The sequence below is a fragment of the Choloepus didactylus genome, chromosome 4, assembly GCF_015220235.1.
Source record: "Choloepus didactylus isolate mChoDid1 chromosome 4, mChoDid1.pri, whole genome shotgun sequence".
Classification (NCBI taxonomy): domain Eukaryota; kingdom Metazoa; phylum Chordata; class Mammalia; order Pilosa; family Megalonychidae; genus Choloepus; species Choloepus didactylus.
This window is the reverse complement of record NC_051310.1, coordinates 105,049,154-105,065,197: the sequence shown is the minus strand read 5'-3', so window position 1 is coordinate 105,065,197 and position 16,044 is coordinate 105,049,154. Positions and strand designations below refer to the sequence as shown.

General features: G+C 38.6%; 1 protein-coding gene across 8 annotated transcripts in view; it reads left to right on the top strand.

Annotated features, from left to right (window-relative positions):
* Positions 1-16,044, top strand: part of NEO1 (neogenin 1) — a 276,268-nt gene that overhangs the window by 177,104 nt on the left and 83,120 nt on the right. The gene's annotated exons all lie outside the window — the stretch shown is intronic.

Genomic DNA, 16,044 nt, shown 5'->3' with positions numbered 1-16,044 from the left:
CTTCACTATATCCCATAGGTTTTGATATGTTGTATTCTCATTTTCATTTGTCTCCAGATATTTACTGATTTCTCTTTTGTTTTCTTCTTTCATCCATTGATTGTTTGAGTGTGTTGTTTAATCTCCATGTATTTGTGACTTGCTGTTATTTATTTCCAGCCTCATTCCATTATGATCAGATGAAGTGCTTTGAATAATTTCTTTTTATTAAGAACTGTTTTATGCCCCAGCATATGCTCTATCCTGGAGAATGTTCCATGAACACTTGAGAAGAATGTATATCCTACTGTTTTAGGGTACAGCAATCTATATTTGTCTGTTAGGTCAAGTATTATATTATTTAGGTTCTATATTTCCTTATTGACCCTCTGTCTAGTTGTTCTATCTCTTGAAGAGAGTGCTGTGTTGAAGTCTCCCACTATTATAGTAGAAATAGCTGTTGTTCCCTTCAGTTTTGCCGGTGTTTGCCTCAAGTACTTCAGGGTACCTTGACTGAGTGCATAAACATTTATGATTGTTATTTCTTCTTGATGAATTACCCCTTTTATTAATATATAGTGTCTTTCCTTGTCTTTTGTAAGATCTTTGCATTTAAAGTCTATTTTATCTGATATTTGTATAGTTACACCAGCCTTTTTTAATTAGTATTGCTTGCGTAGAATATCTTTTACCATCCATTCACTTTCAACCTATTTGTATTTTCAGGTCTAAAAAGAGTCTCTGGTAAACAGCATTTAGATGGGTCATATTTTTTTATTCATTCTGCCAATCTATGTCTTTTTATTGGGGAGTTTAATCCATTAACATTCAGTGTTATTACTGTAAGAGCTGCACTTGTTTCAAACATTTTATTCCTTGGCTTTTGTTTGCTAGATTTAGTATTTTTTTCTCTTTTTGTCCTTTTAGTTAACCTTATTGATAGTCATCAATTCAATACTCCCTTCTAGGCTCTCCTGTATTTTTTTTTTTTTTTCAGCCAACAGAACTCCCTTTAGAATATCTTGCAAGCTAGGTCTCTTGTTAACAGATTCTCTAAGCATTTGTTAATCTATGAAGATTTTAAACTCTCCTTCACTTTTGAAGGACGGCTTTGCTGGATAAAGAATTCTTGGCTGGCAGATTTTCTCTTTCGGAGTTTTAAATATATCGTACCACTGCCTTCTCACCTCTAGGTGCCCAATGAGTAGTGAGCACATAGTGTTATGTGGCTTCACTTGTATGTGGTATATAACTTTTTCTCTTGCTGCTCTCAGGACCTTCTCCTCTTTGGCATTTGGCAGTCTGATTAGTATGTGTCTTGGAGTGGGTCTATTTGGATTTATTCTATTTGGAGTTTATTGGTCTTTTTGATTTCCCTATTTATCTCTTTTATAAGGGTGGGAAGTTTTCCCCAATTATCTCCTCACATAATCTTCCTAGCCCTTTACTCTTCTGCTTCTGGGGCACCAATGATTCTTATATTTGTGTGCTTCATGTTGTCCATCATTTCCCTGAGATCCAATTCAAATTTTTCTGTTTTTTTTTCACCATTTCTTCTTTTGTGCATTTGAATTCAATTGTTCTGTCCTCTAGTTCACTTATACTTTCTTCTGCCTCTTCAAATCGGCTATTGTGTCTCTAGTATATTTTTAATTTTATCTGCAGCACCTTTCATTTTTGTAGGATCTGCTATTCTTCTAACATCTTAATATCCTTTATGTCTTTAGCCTCTCATTGAAGTTATTTAGGAGATTTGTTTGAACGTCTTTAATTAGCTGTTCCATATTCTGTGTCTCCTCTGGCTTTTTAATTTGATCATTTGGCTTGGCCATATCTTCTTGCCTCTTCGTATGCCATGTAATTTTTTGCTGGTTTCTTGGCATTTGATTATCTTGATAAGATTATTTTGAAAACAGTTTTCCCTCACTCGTGTAAGACTTTGTTGTTGCTTGTGTTTGAGTTGAATGTCTCCCTTAGCACTTGGTTTGTCAGTAATTCTCAGCCAAACCAAGGCTGGAGTCTCATTCAGATGATGCAGCCCTTCTCTGAATGCTGTCAGAGGCTGGACAGGAAAGCAACTTGCCAGATTGCACTTTCCTAATCTTCTAGCAGATGGCACTCTTGGGCCACCTCTTCCTCACAACCTGGCCTCTCCCTGACTCTGGCAGCCCACTGGGCAGGGACCAGACCCGGTTCTAATCCAGTGAAGGCTGCAAGCCCCTGTGAATGTTGGAAGCTGCTGGTTCCAGAAAGACTCTGGGCTGCAGGACTGGGAGGTTCAATTTCCCAGCCAGCTGCCAGCTCAGAAGTGCGCTACTTTTTGCCAGATTGCATGAACCAGGCTGGAGGCCACTGGTCTCAGGGATGGGGGAAGGAGCACCTTGTGTTGCACTGCAGCTCCCCCTCCAATTATGTATGTAATGACCACCCTGGGCCCCCATGGGAAAAAGATCAAGGCAGCGGGATCCAGAGTGTCTCATATAAGCCAATTGTCAGAATGACACTGCTCTGCGTCCCCCTCTCCTGCTGAGGGGAGGGTTTTCCGGGCTCCCCCAGTTCCAGGCGCCCACAGCTGCCTGTCTCAGGGATCAGAGTTGGGCACTGGGCACCACAATAAGGTCTCTGTTGTAGATAAATGAGTCTGTTGGCTCCTGGGTTTCTCTGCAGGAACTCGAAGCTCTGCAGGACTGAGGGGTTTCACTCCCACAGCCGACAGCCAAAGTAGGGATGAGCTGCTTTTTGGCTGCCCAATCTGGCCAGTATGCTGTGGCAGGGCTTGGGGTGGTCACGACTGAGTACACTTACCCCACTTTCTCATTCATAGTTTCTCCACCTTTTCATCCAGGTCTTCCTTATATGATGCAGTGGTCTTTCTCTGGTCACCCAAAGCTGGAAACTGCTGCTTTGGTTGTTTTCTGCCTGTTCTCTAGTTGTTTTATGTTGGAGGAGTGAGTTCTGCCTATCCTATTTCACCATCTTCCTGGAAGTCTCCTTGTGTTTATTTTTAATCCATTCTGATGATCCCTGTCTTTTAATTGATGTACATAGACAATTCACTTTCATTGGGTGTTCTGGTTTGCTAATGCTGCCAGAATGCAAAACACCAAAGATGGATTGGCTTTTATAAAAGGGAGTTTATTTGGTTACACAGTTACAGTCTAAGGCCATAAAGTGTCCAAGGTAACACATCAGCAATCAAGTATCTTCACTGAAGGATGGCCAGTGGTGTCCAGAAAACCTCTGTTAGCTGGGAAGGCACGTGGCTGGCGTCTGCTCCAAAGTTCTGGTTTCAAAATGGCTTTCTCCCAGGATGTTCCTCTCTAGGCTGCAGTTCCTCCAAAATGTCACTCTTAGTTGCACTTGGGATATTTGTCCTCTCTTCAGCTTCTTCGGAGCAAGAGTCCGCTTTCAACAGCTGTCTTCAAACTATGGCTCTCATCTGCAGTAGTCCCTCTTGGCTGTAGCAGCTTGCTCCTTCTGTCTGATCTTATATAGGGCTCCAGTAATTTAATTCAGACCCTGAATGGGCAAGCCAGCACCTCCATGGAAATTATCCAATCAGAGTCATCACCCACAGTTGGGTGGGGCGTATCTCCATGGAAACATTCAGAGAATTACAATCTAATTAACACTGATAGGTCTGCCCACACAAGATTACATCAAAGATAATGGCGTTTGGGGGGCATAATACATTCAAACTGGCACAATGGGTATTGATACCACATTTTTAACTGTTCTCCATTACATTTATTTGTTTCTTTTTATCTTTCTGTTTCTGCCTTCTTTGGTTTTAATTGAATATTTTACATCATTCCATATTACCTGTTCCTTTAGAGTATCAATTATGCTACTTTAAAAAAAATTTTTAGTGGTTCCCCAGAGTTTACTTTATACACTCTTGACTAAACTAAGTCCCCCATTCAGAAACACTGTACCATTTCCCATGCAGTGCAGGCACATATACCGAGTGTTCCCAATTCCTCCTTCCCGCCCCTTATGATGCTGCAGTCATTAATCTCACTTATCCATATGCTGTAATAGCCCAATACGTTGTTACCGTTACTGCATTGCACTGTTGCCTTTCAGATCAATTAAGAATAAGAAAATAAAAGTTTTTATTTACCTCCATTTATTCCTTCTCCAATACTCTTCCTTTCTTTATGTACATCCACATTTCTCACCTATATCATCTTCCTTTTGCCTGAAGAACTTTGAACATTTCTTGTAGGACAGGTCAACTAGTGATGAATTCCTTCAGTTTTTGTTTGTCTGAGAGAGTCTTTGTTTCTCCTTCATTTTGAAGGATTTCAATGGATTTAAAATTCATGGTTGGTGATTACTTTTTGTTTCAACATTTTAAATATTTCATTCCACACTCTTCTTCCTTACGTGGTATCTTATGAGAAGTCTGTGTAATTCTTATCATTGTTACTTTACAGGTAAGGTGTTTTTTTCCCCCACTGACTTCCTTTCTATATTTTGTCTGTACTTGTTTTTCTGCAGTTTGAATAGGATATACTTAGATGTGAATTTAAGTTGTCAGGCATTATTACTTCAGATATTCCTTCTCCATTCTCTTTCTTCTCCTTCTGGCATTCCAATTACATCTGTATGTTATACCTTTTGATATGGTCCCGCAGTTTTTGGATGGTCTTTTTTTTTTTTATTATTCTTTTTTTCTCTTTGTACTAGCCATTTGCTTCTACTTATGACCCCATTGAAGGTATTCTTCATTGTGTTTTTGTTTTCTGCCATTTCCTTTTGGTTTTTCTTATAGTCTCTATTTTTCTGCTTAGTCTATCTTTCTGCTTATCTCTGTCTGACAATTCTAACATCTGTGTGATATCTGAGTCTGGTTGTGATGGTTGCTTTCTTTCTTCAAGCTGTGTTTTCCCTTGCTTTTTGGCATGCCTTGTAATTTCCTGTTGAAAGCCAGACATGTTGTATCTCATAACAGGAGCTGAGGTGACTAGGCCTTTAATGTGTGGGTTTATGTTAATCTAGGTAGGAGTTAGGCTGTGTTTAATGTCTTTCGTAGTATATGTAGCAGAGGCATCACATTCCTCTAGTGTACTTGTTTTTGCTTCTCCCTATGACTTTGGAACTTCCCCATGTCCTATTCTTCAGAGTCTGTTTCTTACAGCTTTTCATCTGTAGTGCACTGTTATTATACTCGTTCCCTTTTTGTGTGGTGTTAAGATGCCTGGGGTGGGGAGGTGAGATGAGGTGGTGTTCTGTAACCTTTTGCTTAAGTCAGAGGTTTTTAGTAGGCCTGTGTCTCATGGCGGTAACCATCACAAATGTTTCTCCAGCAGTACAGCTTTCTTCCCTTTGACCCTACTCCCTTCCCTGGCTATAGTGTCCCCAGTCTACTTCCTTAAAGCTCTAGCCCTGTTGATTAAGGATTGTTTCTTTTTCCTCCTTCCTTAGGTGAAACAGGAAGGCTGGAGGAGGCTGAAGGAGGAGGAATTCCCTTCCCCCAGCTAGGATAAGGTTTCAGTTTTAACTAAGTTCAACTAATTGATTTCCTCTGGAGAGGAGGCCTTTATTATGGAAAAGACTGGGCATGTTTCACAATGGTTACTCTACACCTTGCCCTGCCAGAGCCAGGGGGGAATCTTTTTTGAATCTTATGGTGAGAACCTGATGTGGTTTCCGCAGGGAAAGCCCATAAAAATATAGGCATCCCCTAAGACTGTGGCTTCCAGGAGTCACTCTCAATGCTAGTCCACATTTAGCCTCCAGCAATTTGTGAAAATTACCATTTACGTGTTCCTACCAGTTTATGGCTTCAGTGGCTTCTGCTTCAAGTAAGCAAATCCTGATTGCTGTATCTCTGAATATGCCTGTCTCTCCAGATTTTGGAGTGGCCATATGCCCTGCAACCTCAGTTCTCTGATGAGTTCAAGAAAAGTTGTTCATTTTTAGTTTGTCCAGCTTTTCTTGTTGTAAGGACAAGAATGATGACTACCAAGCTCTTTATATGTCAGAAAAGAAACTGGAAGTCTCTCCTTCTGCCAGTATTTTTTATTGTCTGTAATTTCCTTTTTTAAAAATTCAGTTTTACTGAGATGGTAATACAGTCATCCAAAGTGTACAGTCAGTTGTTCACAGTGCCATGATATAGTTGTGCATTCATCACCCCAATCTATTTTTTGAACATTTTCCTTGTACCATAAAAAGTGAAAATAAGAATAAAAAATAAAAGTAAAAAAGAACACCCAAATCACCCCCCCCCATTTTTCATTTAGTTTTTTGTTCCCATTCTTCTACTCATCCATACATACACTGGATAAAGGCAGTGTGATCCACAAGGCTTTCAGAATCACACTGTGACCCCTTGTAAGCTACATTGCTATACAATCATCTTCAATAGTCAAGGCTACTGGGTTGCAGTTTGATAGTTTCAGTTATTTACTTCTAGCTATTCCAATGCATTAAAACCTAAAAAGGGTTATCTATATAGTGCATAAGAATGCCCACCAGAGTGACCTCTCGACTCCATTTGGAATCTCTCAGCCACTGAAACTTTATTTCGTTTCATTTTGCATCCCCCTTTTGGTCAAGAAGATGTTCTCAATCCCACAATGTCAGGTCCACATTCATCCCCAGGAGTCATACTCTGCATTGCCAGGCAGATTTACACCCCTGGGTGTCAGATCCCATGTAGGGGGCAGGGCAGTGAGTTCACCCACTGAGTTGGTTTAGCTAGAGAGAGAGGGCCACATCTGAGCAACAAAGAGATACTCAGGGGGAGAGTCTTAGGCACAATTATGAGCAGGTTTTAGCCTCTCCTTGGCAGTGACAAGCTTCATAAGGTCTGCCATTATTTTTAATTTCCAAGATTTCTAGAAGTTCTTTTCATAGTGGCTTATTTTATGGTATTCAAATATTTGACTTCTTTTTTAAAGTTTTCTCCTATTTAATTAATCTGTTTCCTTGATTATTATTTCTCATTTGCTTAGTTTTGTACCTCTCCTTCATTATGTTGATTCCGAATGATTTATTGTCTGTTCATATTTATGTTTGATTATTCCTGTTTTCCTGGTTGATATATGTAGGCTCTATTCTTAGGAATTTGCCTTAAGTACTTGTTCCAGTCCAGCTCTTGAATGGCTCAGGTTGGTGTAGCCCCAAGACCAAAGACCATGCTAGATTCAGATGTGTTTTGTTAGGACTTACGAACAGGAGAAAATTTTTCCCAGTGGCAGCCATTTGGGAAGTCAGCGCTCAGCAAAGGTGGGATTTCAAGGGGAAATTTATAAGGGTTTTATACACAGGCATTCCATAGGGTGTGAAGAACAGAGTTTCAGCAGGGTCTCATGACATAGAGGTCTGAAGATTTGTTATCAACAGTGATCAGGGGAGGGGAGTTTCAGTGCTTTACAAGATAAATGGTTTACAATACTGTCTGTACATTCTTTCTGCCTTCAAGAGGTCTGTTTACCATTAACACCCTTCCCCATCGTGTAGGCAGCTTCATGCAGTGACTTACTCTCAGTATGGAGGGGGAGCCCGGGCTCTGGTCTCCAAAGTGCTTTGGGGAAAGGATTTCAAGAGTAAAACCATGAAACTTTTCTCTCAATAAAAACAGAAGGGGAGGTACTCTGACTTTGCTGTTCCAAAGATAGCCCTTTTCTCAATTACTCATGTGCGTTCTCATGTCCTTTACTCTGGAGTTTTCTGATCTTGCTCTCATCTATTCATTTCAAAACAATTTTCTTCTCTGCCAGATTTAGCTGTAGATTTTCTGTTATTTTATTTCCACAAACAACTTTCTATATCTTAAGAATTCTTCAAGATTTTAATTTTGAGGACAGCACCCTTTCTTATTCAAGTAGTTTTGTTTTTTGTTTTTTAATTTCAAGATATTTTGGCTGGAAGGGAAGGTAGACATGTGTGCTTAGTCCAACTTGATTCAATCTCCTTCACTTCAACTTAACGAGTAGATTAAATTGTACTATTAATAATAGTAAGTTAATATTAGTTGAGCACTAACTCTTGCCAGGGAATATGCTAAATACTTTCAGTATAACATGTCTTCTAACCCACTTCAACTCAGAAAAGTGAATGCCATTATTATCTTTCTATATGTGTAAGGAAACTGAAGCTGCCCAGGATCACACAGCTAATATATATGTCACAGCTGAGATATGAAGCTAGTCTGTCTGACTTACTGATCCACTCATTTAACCACAGTGTTATAGTGTGGTTACATGACTTCTACTTCCCCAAACTCAATTAAGTTCAGTTCCTCACTCACTGTACACTTTACCACTTAAGTTGCTTTGCTCACAAAATGTCACTCTCTTCTACCAGGACAAAATCCTATCTGTCTTTCAAGGCCCACCCTCAAATGCCACCTCAGCAACATTGTCTTGGCAGTCTTCCAGTGGAAAGAAATCTCTCCCTCATTACCTCCTTTTTCATTTATTTGACCTCCCTTCTAACACTTTCCCCTTTGTATGTAATATTCAATGTGTAGAATTTCATTCCTACTAGACTGTAAGATCACTGAGAGAAGGATTTGTATCTCATTTATTTTTATAATTCCTGGCATTGCAAAGCACAGCATTTCAATAGATGGTTTAATAAATAATTAATAAGTAATTTTTCAGTTTAATTTATCTTTAATTTATAAATACGTCTTTTTAAATCAGCCTCTACATCAGAGTTGTTGACTTACTGTAAATACTTGTATAGACTTTATTTACTTATCTATGGGCATCTTGATCATATATATTTTAATACTTCTATTGGGATTAATATTTATGAATATTGAAGAAATGGCAGATAGTTTTAGAACTAATTAGATAGGGACGCCTCAGTAAAGGTATTTCAGTTTACATTAATATTTCAAGGAGAGTCAGGCTATTTGGGAGTCATTTGCATGTTAAGTAAACATTATTTTGATTTCTCCTTCCAGAAGTTAAATAATATGAATTATAATATGGAAGATGATTCACTAATCAAAAGTAGATATCAAATAAGTCATTGTTTCTGTGACATAAACCTTGAAGAGAAATAGCATGTCTATCAAGTCTTAAAATTCCTGTCACAATTTCACAAAGCAATTTGATTATATTTTCCTTTTTAATTATATGTAAGTGAGGTTTGTACTATTTCAAACAAGTGGTGTGTTAAACATAGAATCCTTGAGTTTTATTAGCAAAATCATTTTGTCTGTTCCAGAAAAATCAAAAAATCTTAGAATTACAGATTTTACCTTTGCAGTGATTTTCTTTACAGAAACCTTCACCATTATCCAGTGATAGGGCATTCTCTCTCACAAGACATGGCGTTCTACTGTTGAATAGAACCTTATGTTTAAAAAATTATTTCTTGGTTTAAACTTAAATCCACCTCTCTGTTTTCTAAAATTTCTTTCCTTACATGTACTTTGAACCTATAGAATCTATAAAACTCTTAAGATTTTTCTCAATAATTCCCGTGGCAGCCAAGGTAGGGCATCCAGCAGAGTGGGATAGAATATAGGCAGTGGGGCTTTAGCTTTTCTTTATATGAATCTCCTGAAAGGAGATGTTTAGAAATCATATTGTGACAGTATAAGATCCTAAGGCCTAAATCATATACCATTGTTTGGCATTAATCCTCTGCTTTAATTTTCTTTAATTCAATATTTTTTAAAATATTTGGAAATAGTGAATTGAGTAGTTTGGGAAGGAAAAGACAAAGATATATGTCTTTTTCTTATACTTTTCACTTACGAATTTCCATGAAATATGCCTAATCCATTGAGAGTCACCATAGGGAACAATCAGTGTACAGCCTGAACTCATTGTAACTGCCACATATTTTTTAGTGGCTCCTTTGCGTGACAAAGTACTCTTCAGGAGCAAATAATATGTAGCTTTTTTTCACTTTCTGTTACTGTTTTTATTATTAATAAAGTGCTACTATTAATAGCATAGTATAATTGTTGTTTCCCTATGAGTGTAAAGGCTTCATTTGAATGTCTTTAATTTGAAGAAACAGTTATTTTATTGGATACGCATTGTTTGTCTGTGCTTCTCAAGGTTTGTTTGTTTGTTTTTTTTAACTGCTTTCTTTGAGCTATATACAATAGGGGAAAATGAGCTTCTCTATCAGAACCATAGAGTAGGACCCAGTAGAAAAATTTTAAGGATGAATACTGAGATACCTGAACATATATATATAATTGTTTTTTAAATGACCTTTTAAAATTGAACTATATTCACATACCATAATATCATCCAAACTGTACAATCAGTTGTTCACAGGACCATCATAATAATTGTGCATTCATCACCACCATCCATTTTTGAATTTTCATTACTCCAAAGAAAAAAAGGAATAAAAATAAAAGTTAAAAAGAATACCCCAAACATCCCATACCCCCCATTACTCATGTAATTTTTGTCCCCATTTTTCTACTCATCTGTCCATACACTGGATAAAGGGAGTATGAGCCACAAGGTTTTCACTATCACATGGTCACACTGTGTAAGCTGTATAGTAATATAGTCTTCTTCAAGAATCAAGCTACTCGGTTGGAGCTCAACAGTTTCAGGTATTTCCTTCTAGCTATTTCAATACACTAAAAACTAAAAAGGAATATCTATATAATGCACAGTACCTCCTTCCATTTATTTAGGTCCTGTTTGATTTCTTTTACCAATTTCCTGTAGTTTTCTGTGTATATGTCTTTTGTGGCCTTGGGTAAGTTTATTCATAAATATTTGATTTTTGTAGTTCCTAATGTAAATGGAAATTTTTTCTTGATTTCCTCCTCGTGTTGCTTATTACTAGTGTATGGGAACACTACTGATTTTTGTGTGTGGATCTTGTACCCTTCCTCTTTGCTGTATTCATTTATTAGCTCTAGTACCTTTGCTGTAGATTTTTCAGGATTTTCTACATATGGGATCTGCAAACAGTGAAAGTTTTACTTCTTCCTCTCCAATTTAGATGCATTTTATTTCTTTTTCTTGCCTAATTGTTCTAGCTAGAACTTCCAGCACAGTGTTGAATAACAATGATGTCAATGGGCATCCTGTCTTGTGATCTTAGAGGGAAAGCTTTCAGTCTTTCGCCATTGAGTGTTATGTTAGCTGTGGATTTTTCATATTTTGCCTTTATCATATTGAGTAAGGTCTCTTTTATTCCTATCCTTTTGAGTGTTTTCATCAAGAAAGAATATTTGTTGATAGCCTAGCTAAGGGCCCATTGATTTTATTGATTTTCTCAAAGAACCATCTTCTGGTTTTGTTGATTCTCTCTGTTGTTTTCTTGTTCTCAATTTCATGCACTTCTGCTGTAATCTTAGTTTTTCTTTCCTTGTGTTTGCTTTAGGGTTAGTTTGCTGTTCTGTCTCTAGTTCCTCCAGGTGAACAGTTAATTTCTTGATTTTTGCTCTTCTTTTTTAATATAGGCATGTATAGCAATAAGTTTCCCTTTCAGCATTGCCTTTGCTACATCACATAAGTTTTTTTTTAAATAAATTCAAACTTACAGTAACAGTTGCAAAAATAATACAAACCTCATACACAGAACACCAGCATACCCCAACCCCCCTCCGCCAATACCCCAGTCTACCAACTTTAATATTTTGTTACTTTACCATTTCTTTCTTTTCCTCCCTCCCTTCCTCCCGCCCTGTCTATCATCCATCATCTATTGATGTGTCTTCTGAACATATGAGAGCAAGTTGCACACATTCTGGAACAAATAATATAATTCACATATACATTTCCTATGAACAAGAATATTCATTTATGTAATCACGTTAAGTGTAGTTAAGAAGTTCAAGAAATTTAACATTGATGTAAAGCTTACATTCTATATTTCATTTTTTTCTTATGTCCCAATTGTGTCCTTTTGAGCCTTTTCTCCTCTATTCTTAGATCTCATCCAGGATCATCTATAGCATTTAATTGTCATTATCTATTTAGACTGTCTTTTTTTTTCCATTGTGGAAATATACAGCAGGAATCTTCCCATTCCAACCCCTCCCAAGCATTCCATTTAGTGGGCTTAATCACATTTAGAATGTCGCAATGCCATCACCTTCCCACCATCCATTACTAGAAATTTCCCTTCACCCCAAACAGAAACCCTACACTCGTTTCTTATTAACTCCCCATTGCCCCTTCCCCCACTTCTCGTAACCCATACTCTGCTTTTCATTTCTACGATCATATTCTCTGACACTTCCTTTGTGTTTACTGTGGGGCTTAAATTTAACATCTTAAATCTATAACAATCTTGTTTTCTTTGATGCAACTTAACTTCAATAGGACACATAAACTGTGTTCCTATACTCCTCCATTCTCCCACCTTTATGTAGTTCTTGTCAACAATTACATATTTTACATTGAGTCCAAAACCACTGATTTATCATTACAGTTTATATATTTTAGATCCTGTAGGAAGTAAATAGTGGAGTTATAAATCAAAAATACAGTAGTATTGGTATTTATATTTACCATGTGATCTTTACTGGAAATCTTTATTTCTTCATGTGGTTTCAGTCAATTGTTTAGTGTCCCTTCCTTTCAGCCTGCACAATTCTCTTTAGCATTTCTTATAGGACTGATCTACTGGTGATGAAGTCCCTCAACTTTTGATTATCCGGGAATGTTTTCATCTCCCCCTCATTTTTAACCTCCAGCTGGTTGTGAGTTTTCTAAGTCTCTGATGGTTATTGACTTCTATTTGTATTCCATTGTGGTCAGAGAATGTGCTTTGAATAATTTCAATTTTTTAAAATGTATTGAGGCTTGTTTTATGTCCCAGCCTTTGGTCTATTCTGGAGAAAGTTCCATGATCACTAGAGAAGAATGTGTATCCTGGTCATCTGGCATGTAATGTTCTATATATGTCAGTTAAATTTCTCTGTATCTCTCTCTCCTTTCCTGGTTTCTCTGTCGGTAGGGGTTCCTTTAGTATATGAAGTCGGGCAGGTCTTTTATTAGCAAAATCTCTCAGCATTTGTTTGTCTGTGAAAAATTTAAGCTTTCCCTCAAATTTGAAGGAGAGTTTTGCTGGATAAAGTATTCTTGGTTGGAAATTTTTTTCTCTCAGAATTTTAAATATGTCATGCCACTGCGTTCTCACCTCCATGGTGGCTGCTGAGTATTCACTACTTAGTCTTATGTTGATTCCTTTGTCTGTGGTGAATTGCTTTTCTCTTGCTGCTTTCAGAACTTGTTCCTTCTCTTCAGTATTTGACAGTCTGATCAGAATATGTCTTGGAGTGGGTTTATTTGGATTTATTCTATTTGGAGTTCACTGGGCATTTGTGCTTTGTGTATTTATATTGTGTAGAAGTTTTGGGAAGTTTTCCCCAACAATTTGTTTGAACACTCTTTCTAGATCTTTACCTTTCTCTTCCCCTTCTGGGACACCAGTGAGTCTTATATTTGGACGTTTTATATTATCTATCATATCCCTGAGATCCATTTTTATTTTTTTGATTTTTTTCCCCATTCTTTCCTTTGTTCTTTCATTTTCCGTTCTGTGGTTCTCAAGGTTGCTGAGTCATTGTTCAGCTTTCTCTAGTCTTGTACTATGAGTATCCAGAGTCTTTTTAATTTGGTCAACAGTTTCTTTTATTTCCATAAGATCTTCTCTTTTTTTATTTACTCTTGCAATGTCTTCTTTATGTTCTTCTAGGGTCTTCTTTATGTCCTTTATATCCTGTGCCATGCTCTCATTGTCTGTCTTTAGTTCTTTGATTAATTGCACCAGGTACTGTGTGTCTTCTGATCTTTTGATTTGGGTGTTTGGGTTTGGGTTCTCCATATAGTCTGGTTTTATCATATGCTTTAAGATTTTCTTTTGTTTTTGGCCTCTTGGCATTTGCTTTTCTTGATATCTAATTTGTCAGAACTACAGCTTGGTGGCATACACTTTCTCTAACTAACCAGCAGATGGCATCCGTGAGTCACCTATTCCCCTCAAGTGAGTTCTCCCCAACTTTGTCTTTGTGCTGTGTGGGGATTGATTCTTGTGGGATTCAATTGGCCAACTCAGTTTGGGTGTGTTGTTGGTGCTGTCTGCCCTGAATGTGGGGCTTGTGTCTGGGTGGTTAGGCAGGCAGGGCAGCTTTAATAATCAAACCTCCCAGGTGTTCCCAGAGATTTAAGGCTGTTGCAAGAGCCTAAGCCTTCATTTCAGTCTTGCCACAGATTGTCTCAGCCACTGACCCACAAGTCCTTGGTACTGGCGTAGGGTCCCTGGGTTTTCCGAGTGGATCCCCCTTCTCAGCCGTCCTCTTCCAGGACCTCTGCTGAGGAAGGGCCGCACCATGTCACAAGTGCGCACCGGCCTCCAGGGAAGCCCTGGGCCACCAGGCCATGAAGGGGCATTCCCAGTCTGCTGTAAAGATGGTTGAATGGGATGTGTTAATTTCCCCCTTTTTGCACAGCTCTGCCTTCCCACCTCCAGGACAATTAGCTGTGGGTACACTAAAGGCCACTGTCCATGGCCAGTATTGCGGCGTGTGTGTGGTGCTGCGGGAAAGACTCCCCATCACATTGGGCTTCTTGGTGTGGCTCTGAGCTGTGGGTCCGGCCCCGGGCAAGAGTGTCCCTAGCCCGCTGGGGAGATGGCTTCAAGGGGCACAGTTTCTTTCTCCTTATGGCTCCCCTCTGCTCCCCTGACCCCAGGACAATCAGCAGCGGGTTTGGGAAGGGCTATCCTCCACGCCAGACACCGAGGTGTTGACCCAGCCCACTTCTGCCGTGCTTCACTGCGCTGTTCTCCCCGTCGTATCTGCAGCAGCTCCCAGGTTTTTTTTGTTTTTTGTTTTTTTTTTTTTTAAATAACTGGCCCGTCTCCAAACACCAACCCACCATTTCCCCACACCGCAGCACGGCCGCTGGACTTTCAGTCGGCTCACTTGCTCGTTTCAGAATGTGGACTCCCAGTTTCACCAAATGCACAGTCCCTGTAGATTTAGCAGACCTTGTCTGGCTGGTGCATCACTGGAACTGGTGTTCTGGGTCACTTTCTGGTTTTAATCTAGTATTTCCATGGAGGTGTTTTTTTTTTGCCCTGTCTCACCTAGCTGCCATCTTAAGTTCTCCCCCTCCCTCATTTTTGAAGGACAGTTTTGCTGAATATAGAATTCTTGGTTGGCGGTTTTTCTCTTTCAGTGTCTTAAATATATCATACCACTGCCTTCTCACCTCCATGGTTTCTGCTGAGAGATCTGCTCTTTGTCTTATGAGCTTCCCTTGTATGTGATGGATCACTTTTCTCTTGCTGCTTTCAGAATTCTCTGTCTTTGACATTTGGCAATCTGATTAGTAAGTGTCTTATAATAGGTCTGTTTGGATCACTTCTGTTTGCAGTACGATGTGCTTCTTGGACCTGTAATTTTGTATCTTTCATAAGAGTTCAGAAATTTTCATTGTTTCCTCTATTCTTTCTGTCCCTTTTCCCTTCTCTTCTCCTTCTGGGACACCTGTAACACATATATTTGTGTGCTTCATGTTGTCATTCAGTTCCAGAGACCCTGCTCGTATTTTTCCATTCTCTTCCCTATGTGTTCTTTTGTGCGTAGGATTTCAGATGTTCTGTCCTCTAGTTCACTGACCCTTTCTTTTGCCTCTTCCAAGTCTGTGGTTGTATGTCTCCATTGTGTTTTTCATCCCTTCTATTGTGCCTTTCATTTCCATAAGTTCTGTCATTTGTTTTTTCAAGCTTTCAAGTTCTTCTTTATGGACACCCTGTGTCTTCTTTATATTCTCGTCTCTTTTGCACATTTTCTTTCAACTCGTTGATTTGATTTAGAAGATATGTATGAACATCTTTAAGTAGTTGTTTCAACTCCTAAATCTCAGTTGTGGGGTTGGTTTGTTCTTTTGACTGGGCCATATTTTCGTGTTTTGTGGTGTGACTTTTTTTTTTTTTTTTTGCTGTCTAGGCATCTGATTTTCTTCATTTGTTTATTCTAGAGATTGTTTTCTCTCTTTTTCCACGGGTTTTCCTGTTGGTTGCCTTTGGTCTCTATCTGTTCTTTGTTTCTTTCACCAGCCAGTTATCAGATTGGCTCTGCTCCCTAGTCTTCCCCCCAAA